Source organism: Arachis stenosperma, chromosome 10 (assembly GCF_014773155.1).
Source record: "Arachis stenosperma cultivar V10309 chromosome 10, arast.V10309.gnm1.PFL2, whole genome shotgun sequence".
Lineage (NCBI taxonomy): Eukaryota > Viridiplantae > Streptophyta > Magnoliopsida > Fabales > Fabaceae > Arachis > Arachis stenosperma.
Window position 1 is genome coordinate 121,513,016 of NC_080386.1, and position 18,658 is coordinate 121,531,673.

Genomic DNA, 18,658 nt, shown 5'->3' on the forward strand with positions numbered 1-18,658 from the left:
AAGGACGATAAGGGATAGCGAAAAAAGTATAGATTAGTAAGCTTGGAGGCTGACTTATGATGAGAAGGACGAATCAGCCCTGCGGTAAGTGTGTTGTGCTTGTGCGTGTCACAATAGCTGTTATGTCAGGAGAGGTTAGAGGAGATCTGTAATCTGTATGCTCTAGCGGCAAGTAAGGTGCATAATCACATCTCCGGCGTGGATCACAGTAGATGACCGACCGTGTCGATGTGCATCAGATCTAGTAACGATCGTCGTGTAATTTTTGCCCATGATAGGTTTGCTGTCCTTCATCCATGTTCAAAAAGAGGATATTATGGCCGGAGACGCTATGGACATGGAGTTGCTGTACCGATCGTTGATTGTAGTTGTTAGATTGTTGATGTCCGTTAGTGCCGCTGCGTGTTCGCATAGGCCACTAAAAGGTGTTATATTCTATTTTGGTTTTGGTGTCGATGAATACTTTATGTATAAGAAAAATTGTGTATAGCCAATATATAGTATTGTTGGATTCTATGATTGTGTTGAGAGATAATACGCAGTTATCAATTAGAAATGTAATTATTAGTTGATAAATTGTTAATATGTGTGTAGTGAATTGAGTAAAGATGCAAGATTAATAGAAACTAGATGAATATGAAATTTGTGATAGATATGATTAAGAATTGGCTTAAATGAACAAAATTACGAATTTATTTTGTGAATTTAAAAAAAAAATCTTTTTTAGTAATTTTTTTAAAAGGTCAAAATAATTTTATATTTAAATATTTTATATAAAAATATTTTATTATCTAATAATTATGTTTGATATGATAATATAAAAATATTTTTTATTTATTTATAATATTAAAGTTAAAATATCTTTTTTAAGTAATTTTTTAAAAAAATATAAATTGTAAATAAAAAATATTTTTAAAATATTGTTATTGTTAAAATTTTGTCATATATATTAAAAAATTATTAAAATAATTTTTTTTTAATAATTTAATTACATACAAATCAATTTTACATCACCAACCAAATCAACAAAATTGACTTTTATTCTTAGACTAAAATACTCCGTCTAATCTCAATCATAAGGGCAAAATATTTGACAAAAGGCCCATTAACGTCCAGATTTGGATCGCCATTTCATTGTAAGCCAACTACAGAGAACATGACATAAGTCAGTTCATGTCATCACACCATACTGGATATTATAGACTTCTTCTATACCTACGAGCTTGACAATAAAAAAACAGGTTAATGGTCCACCATGCTCCCATTTACCTTTATCTTCATAATATTCCTCCCTTCCATAATCTCATCTCTTCATATATTTTATATTATATCTTAATGATTTATAGACATGATATAACATCTTAAATTTTTAAAAATTAAATAATTAATTATTTAAAAAAATTAAATTATTTTTAATAAAAATAATTAAATAAAATTTTATGATTATTAAAATTTAATTTAATTATTTTATTTTATTAATTTAAATTATACATTAAAAATTATTTTAATAAACAAAGTTTAAATTAATTTTTATAAATATTATTATTACTATTATTATTATTATTATTATTATTATTATTATTAAAGTTAAAAAAAATAAGAGAAAGAAGAAATGGCCGAAGCCATTAAGAGACTAAGGAAAAGAGATTTGAGAACGTGGCTGCTATGCAATTATGCATACATGATATATAATGGTTGAATCCGATGGTTTATTTGTATAATATGTACAATAGATTATTAAATTGTAAAATGAATATTTTTTATATTATTTAGAATAACCATCTGAGTATTAAAAATAATAAATATTTTTATAAAAATTTAAACTGATTTTTGGATTTATAAAGAATCAAACTCTTAATCTTTTGGATTTAGAGTTTTAATATTATGTCATGATACTACTCATTTCAAAAGTTTCAACTAATAAAAAAAATAATATTAATTATTATATCTCTAATATTTTTTAAATTTTTACTATACACATTATACAAATATTTCAATAGTTGTTCGTACTTTTTCATAATGGTTATATGTTCTTTTAATTATGACACCTCATTTAGTTTCATTAAAACAAGTGTCATGCAATGAAACATTCTTATCCTTTAATTCAATATGACCGAATCCCTTTTGGAGAAAGAAAGAAAAGACAAATTTTAACACTTAACCATTTGATAATAAGGCCTTGACACATAAGCTTTTGATTTCCAATTCAAGTTTTCCACTAAAACCAAAAACACTTTCCTTAATCTTTGATTTGTTAAACATATTACATGAAGAAAAGAGAAACTGACCGAGAGCTTCCATCAAAGAAATCGTGACCCTCTACCATTTTTCTTCCTTGATTTCATTTAATTCGTAATTTTAATAAAAAATTTAATCTGATAAAAATGTTCGTATACTACTAAAAAACTAATTATTATAGACGAATATTTTTAATAAATTTTATCTCATAAAAATACAGACAAAATTTTAGAGGAATTTTTTATCGAAAAAAAATAAATAAATTAACATAAATTACAGATGAAAAAGAAAATTCGTCGATAATTCTGTCGAAAAAATTAATTTTTTTCATGAGAAATAGTTACAGACAGAAAATTTGTCTGTAATTAAATAGACAAAAATGCAGCGTTTTATTAAATTATTACAGACGAAAAATCCGTCTGTAATTTAAAATTTTCCGTCGAAAAATATTAAAATAAGAGTTGTGACCAAAAAGCTTCCCATTTCAATCACGATACTTCTACAATTCTCCACGCTCATCCCTTCCAAATCCTCCATCATCGGCGCATCTCAGCTTTGGTTCAGTCGCACCGAAACTCCGTCACACCCCTTCCTGGATCTTCTCCATCACACCCCTTCTAATGGATCTTCTCCGTCACGCTCTCTTCCGTTCCTCCTCCTCCTCCTCCTCATCCGCCTCTATTGCCATTGTTCGATTGTTCCTCTGAGTTTTCGTCTTCTTCCACCGCTGTCGCCACCGCTTGCGTCGCACAATCTCTCTCTATCATCCCTTGCGTCGCACGAGCCCCCTCCTTGCTGTTGCTTAGGGTTCAATTTTTCTGTGCCAATTTTAGGTTTATCAATTTTTTCTCGCAGTTTCTATCTTCTTGTTGTTGTTGATGCTGATTGAGCTTCTTGTTCCTGTTGCAGCTTCTATCACATGCTGGTATCTCGAAACAGATGGTAATTTTTCCCTTTCCATTCTCTTTCTTCTATTTAAATTTTTCTAATTTCCAGCTTCGGAATTCGATCACCTGTTCTGAGCTTGTTCCACAATTCTACTCTATTTGTGATTTTTGTGTGTAAATAAATACATTGCTTTCAATCATTCATCTTAGTATATTTCGTTCTTATACAATGTGCAAAACACTTGGATTTCAATTATATATATATAGCTTGAAGAGGCTTTCTGAAACTTTTTCAGTTTCACCATTGTAACGCTGATTTAATCTATTTCCTCTCATATTGTATGCATGTTTGTTTATTCTGTTTGGTGAATTGTTTTTGGAACTCTAGAATTGCACATTCTTAAGTAATCAGTGTTCTAGCAATACAGTGAAATTCGTTGAACTCTTATAGATATAGAATGGAATTAAATTTCTAGATTATGGCTTCTCTTAATCATTTATTGCAGCAGATAGATTTATCTATGCAGAAATTATAGTATTAGGATTATTTATTGCAGTATTATTCTCTCTTCTGTGATTTGAAAGTTGTAGAAGTAGTTAGGTGATATGTTAAGATAGAATATTGAAAGGTTCTTTTTTTTCTCCTTCTGTTTTATGACCTTCTTTTTAGCTTAAATATTAATGAAAAATAAAATTAACTTTGTCTATGACCTACTTGGCTGAGGAGTGAGGAGCAGATACTCCGGGATGATATCAAGTTTGATGGAAAAGCCCATACAGCTTTTCATGAAAGATATGAGGTTAGTGCACTGATTGATTCTATGGATTTGTCAAATAGGAATTGGTTACTGACCTGGTTATTTTGGTGGCAGGATGCTGCCCAAGTATAATGTCACTGCCACGTTAAGGTTGGTTTCAAATTAATAAGGAACATGATTTATTTCCTTTTTTCTTTTCGAAGGTGTTTTTCTTTTTGGTATATATATACTGCAAATGAATTTGATTTTCACTTTTTGGGTCTATTTGGTTTTTGCTTTTATTTTCTGTTTGGTATAATAGGTATGCATTTCATGCAAAGATTGCAAACATTGATTAGTTTTATTGGCTTATATGAATTGGCAGGTCTCAGGACAAACCTCTGGCTGCAATGCAATTTTTGTATTGACCAGAGCTTGCTTCTCTTGCCATAAGTGTGATGCAGTTACTAGCTCTGGTATATCTTATTTGTTACTAAATCGGATTTCTCTATTGACTTTAGGTTGAAAAGCTTGGAAAGAAATCCCTTATTAACTGTGCCAAGACCAGCATGTCGTCAAAGTTAATAGCTGGTGACAGTGATTTCTTTGTCAACTTAGTATGTTTAATGTTTAGTGCTCGAAAAGGTTAAATTTGGGGATATGGACTACGTAATTGCAGAAAGCAATTTCAGTTCTCATCATGTGGGCTTATGGTTCTGGTGGTTTTGGTTATTTACACAGGTTGTAGAGGCAGCGCAAGCTGTAAAGATGACCAATGTTAGGGGGGAAGTTAAATACCCAATCAAGGTTGATTTTTCAAATTCCTTTTCATCTTATTGTTTATATGGCTTGCTCCTAGGTGAAACTAAAACATTCTATTTTCAACATGTGTTGAGAATCTGTGATGTGTACTTTAATTAGTTAAATCTTGCCTTTAGGTGCTTTAATTATCACGGTCATTCACTGAATTTTATCTTCTGTCCTTTTTTTGGTTCACTATTATTATAGGGAATCAATATATTGAAGGCTCATGGAAAAAGTGCTAGAGACAGCTTTCTGATGAATGGTTATGCTCTAAATACTGGACGTGCAGCTCAAGGAATGCCTCTTAGGGTTGCCCCTGCAAAAATTGCCTGTCTTGATTTTAATCGGCAGAAGACTAAAATGCAATTGGGTGTTCAAGTATTAGTTACTGATCCCAAAGAGCTTGAAAAAATTCGTCAAAGGTAATATTAGTACAATTTATGCTTAAATCTTCTGTCAGTGACATATGATCATGCCTTCCATATTATTCTAAAAAAAATTCCTGCCAGACTCCCTTTCATATTTCAGTGGGAATATTTATTTTGTTGTTAAAAATTAAATAGTGTTATATACCAACACCGTTGCTGTTCACCATATATTGCTAAGTGTTAAATTTTAAAATGATCTTAAGAATTGGCCAGGGGTTTCCTGTTGTGTACACTGAAATTTTTCCTTTATAGATTTTTTCCTTTGATTATTGTTATGGTTAATAATTCTATAATTTTGCAATTCCTTAAATTGTAAATAACTATGTAATGCCAATGTCTTTTATTGTGAAATTCGCTTGTGCTTTTTCTAAAATAATATCCAAGTTTCACTCCATGGCTTGGCAATTGGTCATTTTATTTCATATTGCAGAGAGGCTGATATGACTAAGGAACGCATTGAAAAACTATTGAAAGCTGGAGCCAATGTTGTTCTGACTACTATGGATGGTGTTTGATATGAGTCATATGACTCTCCTACAGAATTTGCTAGATTATCCTCATATGCTAGATTATCCAAATCTTTGAGCACCAAGGAAAGTAGATTTTTCTCCTCTTGAAGTCCTCCAAAGTAATGTGTTGTGGGACTGTATAATGTATGTTAATATTTTCCAAAATGTCAATCAATCTGTTTTGTTTTGTGCCTTTTATTTTTAAGAGTTCTGCAAAATTCTTTTGTATACTGGTGCAAGTTACGAAAAAAGTAGCTATTGAAATTTGCAGGTTCAGCTGATAGAACAATGAAATTCTGGGATTTAGAAACCTTTGAATTGATTGGTTCTGCCAGGCGCGAGGTACTTAAATGTACTTAATCTTTAGTTTCTATTCAAAAGGAAACAATTATGTCCATTTATGTCTTAATTTGTGCCTCTCTCTATCTCTCTCTGTTATAAATATAAATGTCATTGCTTTAAAGTTATGTTGTTTCTCTGAAACATATTATATTACTTTAAACTAGGCTACATGGGTGCGCTCAATAGCATTTCATCCTGATGGAAGAACCCTATTTACTGGACATGAGGATGGTTTGAAGGTAAGAGATTGAAAGAGATAATATAATGAAGAACTTGGACAAGGATAAAAGAGTCATGTATAATGCCGATATGATATGTTGCAGGTATGTTCATGATATGTTGCAGGTGTATTCATGGGAGCCTGATATGATATGAAGAATTTGGACAAGGATAAAAATTTTTTATTTTTTATTTTATTTCCTCCCTACATTGCATTGCATTGCATGCACTATGCTTTATCTCTCTTTAACTATATGATTTGATAAGCATAAGTTTTTTTTTGGTTAAATTGACCTGGATCACTTTTGTTGCCTCGCATTTGCTAAGAAGTGTTTTTATTGGTGGTTATAATATACATTTGAAGGGATTAAGAATTCAAGGTTTGAATTCAAGTAATGTGCTTTTTAATGAATAATTGTTCTTTCAATGTTTGTTCAACATTCTTCAAGAATCATCATCCTGAATTTTAGTGATATTAAACTAATAAGTGTCTTTTCTTGTTTTTTACTCTTATTTTAATAAATCCTTCCTTTTTTCCCCTAAAATATTTTACTTCATATTTCAGAACATGCATCAGGGATATCCAATTGAAACACTAGCCAGATTTCTCAAAGCAAGGGGCTGGAATGTTGCCAAAGCCCATAAAATGGTTAGTTAGATCTTTTTATGCTTAAGGTCTTTAGCTGGTTCGGTTGTTTGGTTGTTCTTAGAATTACTCTGTGTTGTGTTCTTTCGATGTGTATACTTTGCTGACGACTTAAAGTTTTACAGATAATCGATTATTTACAATGGAGAGTTGAAAATGAGATTGACAATGTTTTATCAGTAAGTTCCTTCACTATGTATGTATTCATATGTTTTCTCTTTTTTGTTGATAGAATCCTAATACTTGAAACTTCTATGCTGAAATCTTGTATTATACCTTGTCATGTTTCTGATGAATCTAGAGCTGAAAATATATTTAAATTTTGAAATGGTCAAATGTTGGTTGCGATGGTTACTAACCTCGATTATCTACGAAAGAGGGTTTGAGTTCAAATTAGATGTTCATTTGATCATCATGCCTATAATTGTATATGAATGCCGTATACAACAATATCGGATTCCATGTCTCCTGCAGTATTTTTTTTCATTTATAACATTTTCTAGAAGTTATATAAAAAATCAGAAATCAGTGGCTGTGAGTGTTCCTGTAGAATAAATTAAATGTGCTTCAAGAGCATGCAAGCATCTCTTTCTCTCTCTTTCTTGCAGTTCTGTTTTAAAGTTGTGTTTTTGTTATCCTCCTTCACTTTTTCTTAATCCTATAAAACATTGCTAGGCTTCTGAAATTTGTCCATGTTCTATATTTTGACACCAGGGAACTGCATATGCTCAGTCCAATGCAAACAAATCAAAGAAGTAGATGAACAAATACTTTCAAGTTTTAGCCACACAAGAGTCTACCATGGAGTGAAGAATCATGTAACTCAGATTTGATTGGAGAGTTTAAACTTTAAAGAGAGCATGAGAAAATAGTTTTAAAATTTAGGCTGAAAGTCCTGCCCTTCTTTGTTGTAGTTTAAAAGAAATTTTGGGGTATCTTTTTATTGAGATAGTGAGATATTAGGTAATGGTGTTAAAAAATAATATCCAATTTTATAGGTATCATGTAATGAATATTATGTTTATTTATGTGAGTTTTGGCTTTCTTTTTTTTAATTTACAGTGTGTTTGATGGAGTAAATTTAGAAAAAAAATCTAAAATATTTATTTTGTAATTGGAAAAATAAAAAAATTATATTTTACCTTACCGACAGATTTACAGACGGATTTTCTGTCTGTAATCAGAGTGTGAGATGATTATTCAAGGTTCAAATTATAGACAAAAAATCTGTCGAAAAATCAATCTGTAATTATAGACGAAAAATCCGTCGAAAAATTCGTCGGTAATTACAGATGAAAAATCCGTCGAAAAATCTGTCTGTAATTACAGACGAAAGATTTGTCGGAAAATTCATCTGTAATTACCAATGAAAAATCCTTCGGAAAGTTTATCGCCTCTGGGAAATGGATGGAGAATTTACAGAGGGAAAATTCATCGGTAATTGGTAAAAATCCGTCGGTAATTTTTCGACGGAAAAAAATCCGTCGGTAGATAATTTTTGACGAGGCTTTTACAGAGGGACAAAATCCGTCGGTAATTTCGTCGATAACCAAAAATCTGTCTGTAATAAAGACTAAATCTGTCTGTAAATCTGTCTGTATTAATCTATTTTCTAGTAGTGGTATCTTCCTTCTTTATACGTTGGTATTATTTTTGTTTGGTAAAAGCAGATAGTGACGTAAATCTCCTTTTGCCCTTGAATTCAGTCAATTAGAGTTCTAGGAAGCACAGATAATTTCTGAAGTTTTCTTCAACAGCTCGGTCAGAAAGTTTCTCCAAAGTTTCAAGTATTTTGATTTCGTACGGAGATAGGGTTTGATAAGTTTATAATAATTAAATATAAATTCGATAAGTTAATGTTACTTTGGTTGATAATTGTTTGAGTTTAAATGAGTTTATGTTGAATTATTGTTGTTGCTTGTGATTTGTTGGTTTGGCTTTGAAAAAGTAGCTCAGCGGTGGTTGTCTTAATGATTTTGGAACTATTATGATATGATATTTTTTAGGAAATTGGTGAGATTTGGTAGTTGAAAGATTAAATTAAAAACTGATAAAAATTCGGTAATAGTAAAATTTAAAAAATAGACTTAAAACTTAAGCTGAAAACTTGAATTTTGGAAATGAGATTCAATTTTTTGATAAAATTATAATCGGGGAATTAAGATTTATATTTGAGAATGAAATAGTAATTGAATAAAAAATTGAAGTTAATTTTATAATTATATACGTTTTTCGAGTATTTTGAGTAATAAGTAAAGTTTAGGGGTAAAATAAATATTTTATAAAAGTTCAAGCTATTTTTATAAATATGAAAATAATTGAGGATTTGAATATAATTTTATAAAATATTGAAGTTAAAAAATAGAACATTAAAAGATTCGTAATTAGAAAGTAATTGATAAAAATTTAAAAGTAAGGTTTTATAAACAAAGTTTTAAGAAAAGATATAAATATATTATTTATTTACTATTTAAAATATCTTATTTATATTATTGTTATTATTATTTTATTAATAATATTATTTAGTAAAGATATTATCAATATTATTATATGTTAGAGAAGAGCAAATAAAATAATCTTAAAAGTTTTATAAAACGCAAACTTAATTAAAGTATTTTACATTTTTTTTCCATAAGATACTTGGGAAAAGGTAAGGGAAGAATGTGAAGTTGAGTTATGATAAATAATTAAAAGATTGAAGAAAAGAAGAGAAAGAAAAGAAGTAAGAAAAATAAAAAGAAAGCTGAGAAAGAAAAGAATGTGTTAACTAAAGGGATATCTGCCACAGGAGAGTAGATCTCTGCCACGGAAGAGCAGATAGCAAAGACTAAAAGATTTTAATGAATGTCTGTCATAGTAGAGCAGATCGAAAAGAAGGTATTAATTAAAGGGATCTCTACCGCAGTAGAGTAGAGAGCAAATATTGAAAAGAAATTGAGTTTTGTTTGGGCCTTAGTGCCAAGTGTCTAGTGGGGACGGAAATACGCAATGCTCACTTGACACTATAAGGACGGTTCAGTGAGGACGACGATGCGTAACGCTCACTGAAGACCGAAAGGAAGGTTTTTCCATGAGGATAGTGATGCGTAATGCTCTTGGAGGGGACGTTGATACCATAGCAACGACTCAGTGAGGACGGCGAAGCGTAACGCTCACTGGAGACCGTAAAGAAGGTTCTCCCATGAGGACGGTGATGAAATGAATTTTGTGAGACGAAAGGAATTTTGTGAGACGTTTGGGTTGTGGGTTCAACGTGTTGAGGTGGGGCCTTTTTAGAAAATCATACTTTATAAATTGGATTTATTATATATGGATATTTATGTGAGAAATATATTTTTAGTGATTGTATAAGTCTTATGTGTTGTTTGGTTGTCTTGGATGGATATGAATGCTTGTTTGATTGGATTATTGTTTGGTTTTGTGAAACGGACAGTTCTTGAAGCGTTTCTTTAAAGTTGTTTCTTTAAAGTTTTGAAATCGAGTTTAATCCGTTGGAAATTGATTTGAGTTTGAATTGGTTTTCTTGAAATATGAAAATGGTATGCACTTTTGGATTCAGCTTCATTTTGAACTGATTTGATTTTGAACCCGTTAAAGAGGGTTTGAAATGGTTTGGCTGGGACTCGGAAAGGGTGGCAAAGTCCAGATTTTAGGGAAGGTACTGCCGAAATTCCTATAAAACCCGAGACTTTAAGAAAATGTCCTTTGGAAAATTATGAGTTTAATACTTTTAATATTTCATTTAAATTATTTAAGAAAGTTATGAATTATATTTTGAAATGAAGTATTGAAAAGAGAATTATGATTTAGCCTAGTTTCTTAAGAAAAGTATTCTATCTCTTTTGGGAGTGAATCATTTAGAAGAAACTTATGTTTAAGGTTGTTTTAAATATGAAAATGGTTAATATTTTTGAAAAATTGGCTTGAGGATTTTCAATTGGAGGAGTTTTAGTGACTTGAAAAGAACTTAAATTTCGATTGACAAGTCTCATTTTACAAGGTCTTAGGAAAAGTTTTAAATATTCTTTAAATTATGAGTTTGGCAAAACTAAAATAATTTCTGAGCAGTTGGAAACACTCTGGATTTAATCATGGAATTGGAGTTGGTTTTAGTTTAAGTAAAAGAGATGGTTTCCTTGAAAATTTGTTCGGAGTAATTGATACACGACTTAGTTTGGCTTAAATTCTCTTTTTATTTATTCAATTAAAGAAATTAAGGTTTTAAAGATTCTAATCAATTTGAGGAAATGGGTTAAGTTATTCTCCCCTAAAGTCTTGAGACTCTGCTGAGGAATTTTTATTACAACATCCTGTTTTAGGATGAATAATTTTGAATCTTTTAGAAGAGAATTTAATTTGGTGTGGTTTTTGAAATGTTTTGGGAAGATGTTGTGGATGGAGACTGTGTTTTAAAAAGAGGAATTTATGTTTGAAGAAAAGTGGTTTGTGAGCTTGAAATAATTTGAGAAATGAAGATTTTAAAGTTAAGACTAAGATGGATTGATTTTGGTTTCTGATGAGTGGATAATTTGTACGCTTTTTGGCATTGTTTTTAATATGTTTCTAGTAGGATTTAGTTAGTTTTTAGTATATTTTTATTAGTTTTTAGTTAAAATTCACTTTTCTGGACTTTACTATGAGTTTGTGTGTTTTTCTGTGATTTCAGGTATTTTCTGGCTGAAATTAAGGAACCTGAGCAAAAATCTGATTCAGAGACTGAAAAGGACTGCAGATGCTGTTGGATTCTGACCTCCCTGCACTCGAAGTGGATTTTCTGGAGCTACAGAAGCTCAATTGGCGCGTACTCAATGGCGTTAAAAAGTAGACATCCTGGGCTTTCCAGCAATGTATAATAGTCCATACTTTTTCCGAGATTTGATGGCCAAAACCGGCATTCCAAATCGGCTCAAAACTGCCAAGCGTTAAACGCCGGAACTGGCACAAGAAAGGGAGTTAAACGCCCAAACTGGCGCAAAAGCTGGCGTTTAACTCCAAGAAAAGTATCTACACGAAAATGCTTCAATTCTCAGCCCAAGCACACACCAAGTGGGCCCGGAAGTGGATTTTTATGTCATTTACTCATTTCTGTAAACCCTAGGCTACTAGTTCTCTACAAATAGGACCTTGTACTATTGTATTTTCATCTATCTTTTAATCATTTTCGATCTTAGGATCATCTTTGGACATCTAGTTCTTAGATCAAATCATCTTGGTTCTTCTGGTTCCCTCTCTGGGGCCGAAGCCAATGATCACTTTTGTTCTTATGTATTTTCAACGGTGGAGTTTCTACACACCATAGATTAAGGTGTGGAGCTCTGCTGTACCTCGAGTATTAATGCAATTACTATTGTTCTTCTATTCAATTCAGCTTGTTCTTATTCCAAGATATTCATTCGCACTCAAGAACTTGATGAATGTGATGATTATGTGACGCTCATCATCATTCTCACTTATGAACGCGTGCCTGACAACCACTCCCGTTCTACAAGCAAACAAGGCTTGAATGTTTATCTCTTGGATTCCTTAATCGGAATCTTCGTGGTATAAGCTAGAATTGATGGCGGCATTCAAGAGAATCCGGAAGGTCTAAACCTTGTCTGTGGTATTCTGAGTAGGATTCAATGATTGAATGACTGTGACGAGCTTCAAACTCCTGAAGGCTGGGCGTTAGTGACAGACGCAAAAGAATCAATGGATTCTATTCCAACCTGATTGAGAATCGATAGATGATTAGCCGTGCCGTGACAGGGTGCGTTGAACATTTTCACTGAGAGGACGGGATTGTAGCCACTGACAACGGTGATGCCCAACATACAGCTTGCCATGGAAAGGAGTAAGAAGGATTGGATGAAGACAGTAGGAAAGCAGAGAGACGGAAGGGACAAAGCATCTCTATTCGCTTATCTGAAATTCTCACCAATGAATTACATAAGTATCTCTATCTTTATGCTTTATTCATATATCATTCATAACCATTTGAATCTGCCTGACTAAGATTTACAAGGTGACCATAGCTTGCTTCATACCAACAATCTCCGTGGGATCGACCCTTACTCGCGTAAGGTTTATTACTTGGACGACCCAGTGCACTTGCTGGTTAGTTGTACGAAGTTGTGATAAAGAGTTGAGATTGCAATTGAGCGTACCATGTTGATGGCGCCATTGATGATCACAATTTCGTGCACCAAGTTTTTGGCGCCGTTGCCGGGGATTGTTTCGAGTTTGGACAACTGACGGTTCATCTTGTTGCTTAGATTAGGTATTTTTTTTTCAGAATTCTTAAGAATGAATTCTAGTATTTCAAGGTGATGTTTTTATCATCACCAAAGCTGATTGATTCTCATCAATTTAGCTCTTGAATGCAATGTCCTGCTGAAGCTTGGCTAGCCATGTCTAATTCCTTTAGACTAAAGCTTTAGACTAACATTGCATGATTCCTGGAATTCTCATTAAGAATTTTGATATCTTTATTTTCTTTTTCCATTTAATTTTCGAAAAAACCAAAAAATTACAAAATCATAAAAAAAAACCAAAAATATTGCATGTTGAGTCTAGTGTCTCATTTTAAGTTTGGTGTCAATTGCATGTTTCTGTTCTTCTTGCATTCATTCATGTGTCTTAAGTGATCTTCAAGATGTTCTTGATGATTTTCTTGCTCTGATCTTTGAATTCTCTTGACTTGAGTGTTTTGTTATATGCATTCTCATTTTGTTAGTGTCAGTAGTATATAAACTGCTAAGTTTGGTGTCTTGCATGCATTGTTATTTGATTTTAGTTTCATTTTGATTATTCTTCATTATTTAAAATCCAAAAAAAATTTTTATTTGTGTCTTTTCAAGTCAATAATACAGAGAATTGAAGATTCAGAATATACAGCAGAGGAATTATACAGAAAAAGTTGGGCGTTCAAAACGCCCAGTGAAGAAGGCAAACTGACGTTTAAACGCCCAGCCAGGCCCAAAAGGGTAGTGCTTTGGGCGTTAAACGCCAGAATGGATACCATTCTGGGCGTTTAACGCCAGAATGGCACAAATCTTTTTCAAAATTTTTCAAAATCAAATCTTTTTCAAATCATATCTTTTCAATCAAATCTTTTTCAAAATCAATTTCTTTCCTTTTTCAAAAATACTTGCTATCAATTAATGATTTGATTCAACATTTCAAGTATGTTGCCTTTTCTGTTGAGAAAGGTTTAATGTTTGAATCATATCTTTCTTGTTAGCCAAGTCATTATTTTTTAAAATCAAATCTTTTTAAATTGTTTTTCAAATCATATATTCTCAATCACATCTTTTTAAAACCATAATTTTTCAATCATATCTTCTTAATCACATCTTTTTCAAAATAGTTTTCAATCATATATTTTTGATTTCTAATCTCAAAATCTTTTTCAAAAATCACTTGATTTCTTTTTCACTGCTAGTTTTCGAAAATCAATTAAGTTTTTTTCAAAATATTTTTAAATCTTTTTACTGAATTTTCGAAAATTTCTTCCCCTCTTCTCACATCCTTCTATTTATGGACTAACACTCCTCTTCAATGCACAATTCGAACTCCATTATACTTGATAAGTTCGAATTCTTCTACTTCTTCCTTCTATTTTTCTTTTCCTCTGACACCTCAAGGAATCTCTATACTGTGACATAGAGGATTCCATATTTTCTTGTTCTCTTCTCTTTCATATGAGCAGGAGCAAAGACAAAAGTATTCTTGTTGAGGCTGACCCTGAACCTAAAAGGACCTTGAAGCGAAAGCTAAGAGAAGCTAAGGCACAACTCTCTGTAGAGGACCTAACAGAAATCTTCAAACAGGAAGAACCCATGGCAGCCGAAAATAACAACAATGCCAACAATGCAAGGAAGGTGCTGGGTAACTTTACTGCACCTACTCCCGACTTCTATGGGAGAAGCATCTCTATGCCTGCCATTGGAGCAAACAACTTTGAGCTTAAGCCTCAATTAGTTTCTCTAATGCAACAGAATTGCAAGTTCCATGGACTTCCATTGGAAGATCCTCATCAGTTTTTAGCTGAATTCTTACAAATCTGTGACACTGTCAAGACTAATGGGGTTGACCCTGAGGTCTACAGACTTATGCTATTCCCTTTTGCTGTAAGAGACAGAGCTAGGATATGGTTGAACTCACAACCTAAAGAAAGCCTGAACTCTTGGAAAAAGCTAGTCAATGCGTTCTTGGCAAAGTTCTTTCCACCTCAAAAATTTAGTAAGCTTAGAGTGGAAGTCCAAACCTTCAGACAGAAGGAAAGAGAATCCCTCTATGAAGCTTGGGAAAGATACAAACAATTGACCAGAAAGTGTCCCTCTGACATGCTTTTTGAATGGAGCATCATAGGTATTTTCTATGATGGTCTCTCTGAACTATCCAAGATGTCATTGGATAGTTCTACTGGAGAATCTCTTCATCTGAAGAAGACACCTACAGAAGCTCAAGAATTGATTGAAATGGTTGCAAATAACCAATTCATGTACACTTCTGAAAGGAATCCTGTGAATAATGGGACAAATCAGAAGAAAGGAGTTCTTGAGATTGATACTCTGAATGCCATATTGGCTCAGAACAAAATATTGACTCAGAAAGTCAATTTGATTTCTCAAAGTCTGTCTGGAATGCAAGCTGCACCAGGCAGTACTAAGGACGCTTCATCTGAAGAAGAAGCTTATGATCCTGAGAACCCTTCAATGGAAGAGGTGAATTACATGGGAGAACCCTATGGAAACACCTATAATTCTTCATGGAGAAATCATCCAAATCTCTCATGGAAGGATCAACAGAGACCTCAACAAGGTTTTAACAACAATAATGGTGGAAGAAACAGGTTTAGCAATGGCAAGCCTTTTCCATCATCTTCTCAGCAACAGACAGAGAGTTCTAAGCAGAACCACTCTGACTTAGCAACCATGGTCTCTGATCTAATCAAAACCACTCAAAGTTTCATGACTGAAACAAGGTCCTCCATTAGGAATTTGGAGGCACAAGTGGGACAACTGAGCAAGAAAATTACTGAACTCCCTCCTAGTACTCTTCCAAGCAATACAGAAGAGAATCCGAAAGGAGAGTGTAAGGCCATCAACATGGCCGAACTTGGAGAGGAGGAAGAGGCAGTGAACGCCACTGAGGAAGACCTCAATGGGCGTGCACTGGCCTCCACTGAGTTCCCCAATGAGGAACCATGGGAATCTGAGGCTCAAAATGAGACCATAGAGATTCCATTGGACTTACTTCTGCCTTTCATGAGCTCTGATGAGTATTCTTCCTCTGAAGAGGATGAGTATGTCACTGAAGAGCAAGTTGCTAAATACCTTGGAGCAATCATGAAGCTAAATGACAAGTTATTTGGAAATGAGACTTGGGAAGATGAACCCCCTTTGCTCACCAAAGAACTGGATGACTTGTCTAGGCAGAAATTACCTCAAAAGAGACAAGATCCTGGGAAGTTTTCAATACCTTGTACCATAGGCACCATGACCTTCAAGAAGGCTCTGTGTGACTTAGGGTCAAGTGTAAACCTCATGCCTCTCTCTGTAATGGAGAAGCTAGGGATCTTTGAGGTGCAAGCTGCAAGAATCTCACTAGAGATGGCAGACAATTCAAGAAAACAAGCTTATGGACTTGTAGAGGATGTTTTGGTGAAAGTTGAAAACCATTACATCCCTGCTGATTTCATAGTCCTAGAGACTGGGAAGTGCATGGATGAATCCATCATCCTTGGCAGACCCTTCCTAGCCTCAGCAAGGGCTGTGATTGATGTTGACAGAGGAGAATTGATCATTCAAGTGAATGAAGAATCCCTTGTGTTTAAGGCACAAGGATATCCCTTTGTTACCATGGAGAGGAAGCATGAAGAGCTTCTCTCAAAACAGAGTCAAACAGAGGCCCCACAATCAAACTCTAAGTTTGGTGTTGGGAGGCCACAACCAAATTCTAAGTTTGGTGTTGAACCCCCACATTCAAACTCTAAGTTTGGTGTTGGGAGGTTCCAACATTGCTCTGAGTATCTGTAAGGCTCCATGAGAGCCCACTGTCAAGCTACTGACATTAAAGAAACGCTTGTTGGGAGGCAACCCAATGTTATATTTTATCTATTTTTCTTTGTTATTTTATGTTTTTTGTAGGTTGATGATCATGGAAAGTCACAAAATCAGTTGAAAAAGCAAAAACAGAATGAAAAATAGAAAGAAAAACAGCACACCCTGGAGGAAGACCTTGCTGGCGTTTAAACGCCAGTAAGGGCAGCAAATGGGCGTTTAACGCCCAGTCTGGCACCATTCTGGGCGTTTAACGCCAAAAAGGGGCACCAGACTGGCGTTAAACGCCAGGAAGAGGCAAGAAGTTGGCGTTAAACGCCAGAAATGGGCACCAGCCCGGCGTTTAACACCAGAATTGGCATAAAGAGCATTTTTGCTCGCCACTTGGTGCAGGGATGACTTTTCCTTGACACCTCAGGATCTGTGGACCCCACAGGATCCCCACCTACCCCACCACCCTCTCTCTTCTTCACCCATTCACCAATCACCTCAACCGCTCTTCCCCAAAAACCCCTCACCTATCAAATTCCATCTTTCTCTTCACTACTCACATACATCCTTCATAAAACTCCACCTACCTCACCATTCAAATTTAAACCACTTTCCCTCCCAAACCTACCTTCCCATAACCGAACCCTACCCCTCTCTCCACCCCTATATAAACCCATCTTCACTTCTTCATTTTCACACACCTTAAACACTACTTCTCCCCCTTTGGCCGAACCACAAAGCCATCTCCATCTCCTTTATTTCTTCTTCTTCTACTCTCTTCTTTCTTCTTTTGCTCGAGGACGAGCAAACTTTTTAAGTTTGGTGTGGTAAAAGCATTGCTTTTTGTTTTTCCATAACCATTTATGGCATCCAAGGCCGGAGAAACCTTTAGAAAGAGGAAAGGGAAGGCAAAAGCTTTCACCTCCAAGTCATGGGAGATGGAGAGATTCATCTCAAGGGTGCATCAAGACCACTTCTATGAAGTTGTAGCCTTGAAGAAGGTGATCCCCGAGGTCCCTTTCAAACTCAAAAAGAGTGAATATCCGGAGATCCGACATGAGATTCGAAGAAGAGGTTGGGAAGTTCTTACCAACCCCATTCAACAAGTCGGAATCTTAATGGTTCAAGAGTTCTATGCCAATGCATGGATCACCAAGAACCATGATCAAAGTGTGAACCCGGACCCAAAGAATTGGCTTACAATGGTTCGGGGAAAATGCTTAGATTTTAGTCCGGAAAATGTAAGGTTGGCATTCAACTTGCCCATGATGCAAGGAGATGAACACCCTTACACTAGAAGGGTCAACTTTGATCAAAGGTTGGACCAAGTCCTCATAGACATCTGTGAATAGGGCGCACAATAGAAGAGAGATTCAAGAGGGAAGCCGGTTCAACTGAGAAGGCATGACCTCAAGCCCGTGGCTAGGGGATGGTTGGAGTTTATCCAACGCTCAATCATTCCCACTAGCAACCGGTCCGAAGTTACTATAGACCGGGCCATCATGATTCATAGCATCATGATTGGAGAGGAAGTAGAAGTTCAGGAGGTTATAGCCCAAGAACTTTATAAGGTGGCGGACAAGTCCTCTACCTTGGCAAGGTTAGCCTTTCCTCATCTCATTTGTCACCTCTGTTATTCAGTTGTAATTGACATAGAGGGAGACATCCCCATTGATGAGGACAAGCCCATCACTAAGAAAAGGATGGAGCAACAAGATCCCACTCATCATGAAATCCCTGAGATGCCTCAAGGGATGCACTTTCCTCCACAAAACTATTGGGAGCAAATCAACACCTCCCTAGGAGAATTG

At 34.3% G+C, this 18,658-nt stretch overlaps 1 long non-coding RNA gene across 5 annotated transcripts; it reads left to right on the forward strand.

The window, feature by feature from the left end:
• Positions 1-2,732: 2,732 nt before the first annotated feature.
• Positions 2,733-7,865, forward strand: LOC130955632 (uncharacterized). Of its 5 annotated transcripts, none has more exons than XR_009076831.1 (13): positions 2,733-3,071; positions 3,148-3,180; positions 3,863-3,925; positions 3,998-4,033; positions 4,248-4,338; positions 4,604-4,669; positions 4,871-5,088; positions 5,525-5,747; positions 5,875-5,945; positions 6,110-6,268; positions 6,730-6,813; positions 6,936-6,989; positions 7,525-7,865. It is a non-coding gene; the product is annotated as an uncharacterized LOC130955632 (long non-coding RNA). The 5 variants fall into 5 exon arrangements; XR_009076830.1 differs by having other exon boundaries at positions 2,733-3,045; XR_009076828.1 differs by lacking the exons at positions 2,733-3,071; positions 3,148-3,180 and having other exon boundaries at positions 3,188-3,925.
• Positions 7,866-18,658: the final 10,793 nt, after the last annotated feature.